Source organism: Neophocaena asiaeorientalis, unplaced genomic scaffold (assembly GCF_003031525.2).
Source record: "Neophocaena asiaeorientalis asiaeorientalis breed wild unplaced genomic scaffold, Neophocaena_asiaeorientalis_V1.1 scaffold667, whole genome shotgun sequence".
NCBI classification, from domain to species: domain Eukaryota; kingdom Metazoa; phylum Chordata; class Mammalia; order Artiodactyla; family Phocoenidae; genus Neophocaena; species Neophocaena asiaeorientalis.
Genome location: NW_020173385.1, coordinates 988,476 through 995,128, shown reverse-complemented (window position 1 = coordinate 995,128; position 6,653 = coordinate 988,476).

Here is a 6,653-nt window from a genome sequence, read left to right as displayed (position 1 = left end):
GGCAAAGGAGTAACAGAGGAAAGAAAGAGGGGCACCAAGGGATGAAAGCCTTCCAGGCACCCACCTGAGGCCAACTCTATGGACTAAATGAGCATTAATCGGCAACAGTGGAGAAATGGTTTACATCATTTTCTAGATTTCAAATGTGTTTGGGTTGGCCATAAGTAAAAGATTTCTTTTTTAATCCTATAATTAATTCTGCTCTTGCAAGCCATGATGGATCATAATTGCAGTGTTACATAGCTAAAGTGCCAAGTACAGGACCTGGCACAAAATAAGTAACAGAAACTACCACTTATTAGACACTGACTTTGTGCCAGGCTCAGTACTAAGCACCTTGTTTGCATTATCTCATTTCATCCTTCCAACAATCCTCTGTGGTAGGCTCTAGCATTTTACAAATGAGGAACTAAGGCTCTGAGAGATAAAATGACTTACCCAGGATGACACAGCAAGAAAATTGGCAGTGTTTGGATGGGAAAAAGAAGAGCAAACTCAACCTAAAACAAGGAGGAGGAAGGGAATAATAAAGATTAGAATGGAAATAAATAAAACAGAAAGTAGAAAAACTATAGTGGAAAGCAATGAAACCAAAAGTTGGTTCTTTGAAAAGATAAATAAAATTGACAAACTTTTGGCTAGGTCGATTAAAAAATAGGCAGAGAGGACTCAAATTACTAAAATCATGAAAGAAAGAGGGGAAATCACTGACCTTTTAGATATACAAGAATTATAAGGACATACTACAGATAACTGTATGCCAACAAATAAGACAACTTAGATGAAATGGACAAATTCCTAGAAAGATACAAACTACCGAAATAGACCTAGGAAGAAGTTGATAATCTGAACAGAGCTATAACAAGTAAAGAGAATGAATTAATAATAATAACAACAACTACCCACAAAGAAAAGCCTAGGCCCAGATGGCTTCACTGCTGAATTCTACCACATGTTTAAAGAAGAAATAACATCAATCCTTTGCAAACTTTTCCAAAAAATAAAATACAGAACACTTCCCAACTCATTCTATGACAACAGTATTGCCTTGATAACAAAGCCAGACAAAGGCATCAGAACAAAAGAATACTACAGACCAATATCTTTCAATGAATATAATTATAAAAATTTTCAACAAAATAATAACGAATCTAATTTGGCAGCATTTAAAATGGACTATCCACAATGACACAGTGGGACTTATGTCAAGAGTTCAAGGTTGGTTCAACACATGAAAACTGATCAATGTAATACACCATATAAATATAATAAAGAAGAAGAATTCACATGATTATTTCATAGATGCAGGAATAGCATTTGACAAAAATCCAACACCCTTTCATGATAAAACCATGAAACAAACTAGGAATAGGAGGGAACTTCCTCAACCTGATAAAGGGTATATATGAAAAACCCACATCAAAAGATCTCCTAAGATCAGGAACAAAACAAGGATGTCTACTTTCACCACTTCTATTCAACATTGTACTGGAAGTTGAAGCCAGGGAAATAATCCAATAAAATAAAATAAAAGGCATCCAAATTAGAAAAACGAAGTAAAACTATCTTTATTTACAGATGACATGACCTTGTTTATAGGAAATCCTATGAAATACACACACACACAGACAGACACACACACACACATACAAGCCTATCAGAGTTAACAAACAAATTCGGCAATGTTGCAGGATACAAGGTCAATATACAAAAATTAATTGTATTTCTATACAATTGTAATCTGAAGTGAAATTAAGAAAATTCTGATAAAAACAGTATAAATACTTAGGTATAAATTTAACAAAAGAAGTATAAGACCTGTACGCTGAAAACTGTAAAACATTGTGGGAACGAATGGAAGAAGACCTAAATGGAATGACATCCCATGTTCAAGAATTGGAAATCTTAATATTATGATAACAATACTTCCAAATTAATCCCAATCCCTACCAAAATCTCAACTATATATTTTTTTTTTTTGCAGAATGAAACAAGCTGATCCTTACAATCATATGGAAATGCAAGGGACCCAGAATAGTGAAAACGATCTTAAATGAGAAGAAAAAAGTTGGAGGACTCACACTTCCTGATTTCAAAACTTACAACAAAGCTACAATAATCACGGCAGTGTTATACTAACATAAGAATAGACATTGAGATCAATGGGATAGAATTGAGAGTCCAGAAATAAACTCTTGCATTTATGGTCAATTAATTTTCAACAAGAGTGCCAAGGCTATTCAATGGGGGAAAGAAAGTTTCTAACAAATAACGCTGGAACAACTGGAAATCCACATGCAAAAGAATGAAGTTGAATCCCTACCTCACAACATATGCACAAATTAACTCCAAATTCATCATAGACCTGAATGTAAAAGCAAAAAGTATAAAACTGTTAGAAGAAAACCTAAGAGTTAATCTCCATAGCCTTAGATATGATACCAAAAGCACAAGTGACAAAATAAAACAGATAAGTTGGACTTCATAAAAATTAAAAACTGTTTTGATTCAAAGTGTAACAGCAAGGAAGTGAAAGGATAGCACACAGAATGGGAGAAAATATTTGCACATCTGATAAGGGATTTGTATCTAGAATATATAATGAACTCTTACAACATAATAAGAAAAAATTAAATAACCCAATTAAAAATTTGGCAAAGGAATTGAATAAACATTTCTCCAAAGAAGAGTCACAAATGGTCAATAAGCACATGAAAAGATGTTCAACATGTTAGCCATTATGGAAATGAAAATCAAAAGCACAATGAGAGGGCTTCCCTGGTGGCGCAGTGGTTGAGAGTCCGCCTGTCGATGCAGGGGACCTGGGTTCGTGCCCTGGCCTGCAAAAAAAAAAAAAAAAAAGCACAATGAGATACCACTTCATACCCACTAGGATTGCTATAATCAAAAAGACAAGTAATAACAAGTGTTGGTGAAGATGTGGAGAAATTGGAATCCTCATCCACTGCAGGTTGGAATGTAAAATGGTGCCACCACTGTGGGAAACAGTCTGGTGGTCTCTCAAATAGTTTAAATTACCATATAACTCAGGAATTCCATACTATATAACCCAGCAATTCCATTCCTAGCAAATGAAAACATGTGCATAGAAAAATTGTACACAAACGTTCATACAGCAGTATTTGTAATAGACAAAAGTGGAAACAATCAAAATGCCCAATAACTGTTGAATAGATACATAAAATACAGAATATTCATATAATAGAATATTATTTTGCAATCAAAAGAAATAAAATACTGATAGATGCTACAACATGGATGAACCTGGTAAGCATTAAGCTAAGTGAAAGAAGCCAGACACAAAAGGCCACATATTGTATGATTCCATTTATATGAAATTTCTAGAATAGGCAAATCTATAGAGACAGAACACAGATAGGTGGTTGCCAGGAGCTGGAGGGGTGACGAGGACTTTCTCCTTGACCACACTTTAGTCAGGCTCCTTTAAGCCCTTTTCTTGACTAGATCTTATCCTTGGGCCTTGCTCTCAGGCCTGCATAGCTCAGTTTTAGCAAGAATCCCCCACTCTCAATATCTGATCACCCTCGATATCAAATTCCTCAGCGCCCATTATCCCCCAGGTGATATCTGATTACCCTTGCCTGCCTTCAACAAGAATCCTGTTAGATCAGTTTAGCAAGAATCCTCTTATCCCTGACATCTCCTTTCAGTAATTTTCCATTCATCAGCCCCCCTCTGCAACTTGTTCCTTGGCTATAAACCCCCACTTGTCCTTGCTATATTTGGAATTGAGCCCAGTTCTATACTGAGATCTGGTTTCCCTTATTGCAATAATTCCTGAATAAAATCTGTTTTTACCGCTTTAACTACTGTCTGGTCTGGTGTTCTTTCACAGGGGTTGGGGAATGAGGACTGGTTGCTTACAGGTATGGAGTTTCTTTTTGAAGTGATGAAAATGTTCTAAAATTGATTGTTGCACAATTCTACATACAGACTAAAAAACATTTCATTGTATATTTTAACAGACGAATTGTATGGTATGTGAATTATATCTCAATAAAGATGTTAAAAAGCTTGTCAGTGTCTGGATTGGAATCCAGGTCTAGCTAACTCTAAAGCTCACCCCTCTTCACAAGGCTGTTCTGCCTCCCCAGGATGTGCTCCATAAATGCACTGCTGTCATTAGGGCTACTGTTCTGATGACGCAGCAGAGGGAAGAGTTCATGGCTGAGAAGGCCACCTTGGTACGGCTTTGGAAGTCTGTGGACTTGAGCGGTAACTAGCACAGCCCAGAGCAGTTGTGGACTGCCCAAGAGCAGTCCTGCGTTCCCAGGGATTCTACCATCAGATTCTAACGATGAGGGGAAGCCAGAACTGCTGACTGACAACCATCAGCCTGGGAGCACACAGCCCTCCAGTGACTTCCCATTTCAGGACCTGAGAAACGTCACTGGGCCGGGGCCTGCCTGTAGTTTACAGGCCTCCCAGCACCAGATGCAGGCCAGCCCCTATTCTCACTGGGCACTGACAGAGTTCCAGGACCAGCCACCACAGTCCTAGAAGTGACTGAAGGCAGAAGGGGCCTTAGGCACAACATCACCCTAAATAGGTGGCCCCATTTTGCAGACAAGGAATCTGAGACACAGAGAGGTTAAGCACCTCACCCAAGTTTGCAGAGCTAAGGAAGCCATAGAACTAGGTTTTAATTCTGGCGGTCTGGACTCAAAGCCCTTTTGCTCTCAGCCACTTCTCTAACATCTACATCTCTGATAGGGTACCACTTACATGGTGGCCCCATTTGGGAAGGAGCTTCAAAAAAGGTGCAAATGCCCTTTTGTACTGCTCACTAAGTCCAAGTGTGAAGACAGCCAGAGGGTGTAACAGGACACCAGAGGCAACCTCAGGGATTCCACTGCCCACAAGGAGGACCAGCGACCCACCCACCTTCCCACAGATTATTGACTCAGAGCAGCCCATTCCACAGCCCATATCTGCTATAATTATGACCGTCTGCCTCTGCCACTGGCCCATCCCACCTGGCTCCGTTGTGAAGCCAGCTGCAGTGGGTCAGAGCTCAGAGGGAGCTCAGAGGGATATCACATGCCAGTCCTCTAGCCCAGAGCATCACCTAGCAACAAGCGCACCGGTCTGCAGATTTTAGTTTTCCTCATCCCTGGGGGCCCAGCAGCCCACCAGAGGGCACCCAATTATTTAATTGAGTGATGTACTAGCGGTAGGGGGGGTCTCCAGAGGTTTTAGCCCACCTCAAGCTAACTTCACTAGGCAAACCCAGAGAAATTCTGTCTTTTGTCCCCTGCCCCTCCCCCACACCCACAGGTGAGCCCCTGAGGACTCCAGGCCCAGGATAACTCTTTTTAGTAGCTGCCTTATTCTGTTATATTGGCAAGCACAGGTGTGCAAGATATAGCCAATTCCTTATTTTCATTAAATCAACCCAAATCTGACTTTTATTCTCACCTCCTGGACTCTTGGGAAATTTAATCTCAGTTATTACCAGATATTTTCCCCCACCACAGAGTTAGGCAAACCTTGGGGGCAAAAGTGGAGCAAAAGCTTTGGTGAGACTCCTCCTCTCACCAGTCATTGGTTCAGTTTACAGCCAGCCCCCGTTCTGATCGGTCATTGCCTCATTCTGACTGGTTGGACAGTGTGCCCTTTGTTCAATATTTGACCACTGCCCTGGGGCTATAGGAAGCAGGTGAAATTCCAGCTTCCTTAGTTTGGTCCCAAGATTTTCCTGATCCTGCTTCCCGTCAGTATTCCCAGCCTCATCTCTTGCCATACCCCCCTCCCCGGCACTTTATGTTCCAGAACACTACACTACGCAGAGCTGCTTGGCTGTGGCATGCTGCCCTCACCCCGCCTCACCCCCATTTTTGCTCTAGCTGTTACCTCTGCCCGGATGGCCTCAGCTCAGGGACACCCCTCTTCTGGGGAGTTTTCTGTCTGCCAGTCTGCTCAAGGGGATCCTTCTCCATGTCCCCGCTCCTCTTTGCTTCCTTCTATCATTACACCAATTGAGGAATATTGTACTCGTCCGTTTCCATTGTATGTCTCTCCCACAGGTCTGAGAGCTCCATTCTATTTGCCTCTGTAACCTCAGCACCTGGCTTAGGACCTGGCACGATGAGTTTTGAGAACTAAATGAATGAATGATTGAATGGAATAAATCAGGGTGATGGGACAGAGTTGAAGTCTGAAGAAGTTGAGGAGAAACCCATAGTAATATGCCATGAGTGAAGTTGTTCAATGCGGCCAGGAGGAATTTTTCTCCCTGCACCCTTCCTGGGCCCTGAACATACCAGGCTGGGATAACCAGAGGGGACATTTTGTGATGCAACCCAAGGGGGAGAAGATCAATACAAGATTCTTTTAGCAGCATTACACACAGAGGGCAAGCTAAGAGGCGGTCACTCTTATCAGTGTGAAAGGCCTGATTGTCTTGTAATTTCTTGACCCTGAAGCTGGACCAGTGAGGAATGCTTTCCTTCATTTCCCTTTCTACCTGCAAGGGCCCAAAGCCCTTTCTAGCTCCACTCAGGGGCAAGCTAGATACAACAGTATGGATGACACCCCAACCAAGCCTAAGGCAAAGGAGGAGAAGAGATGGGGTCTTGAGAGGACAGGGAGTTAAAAAGGCCAAGGAGCCT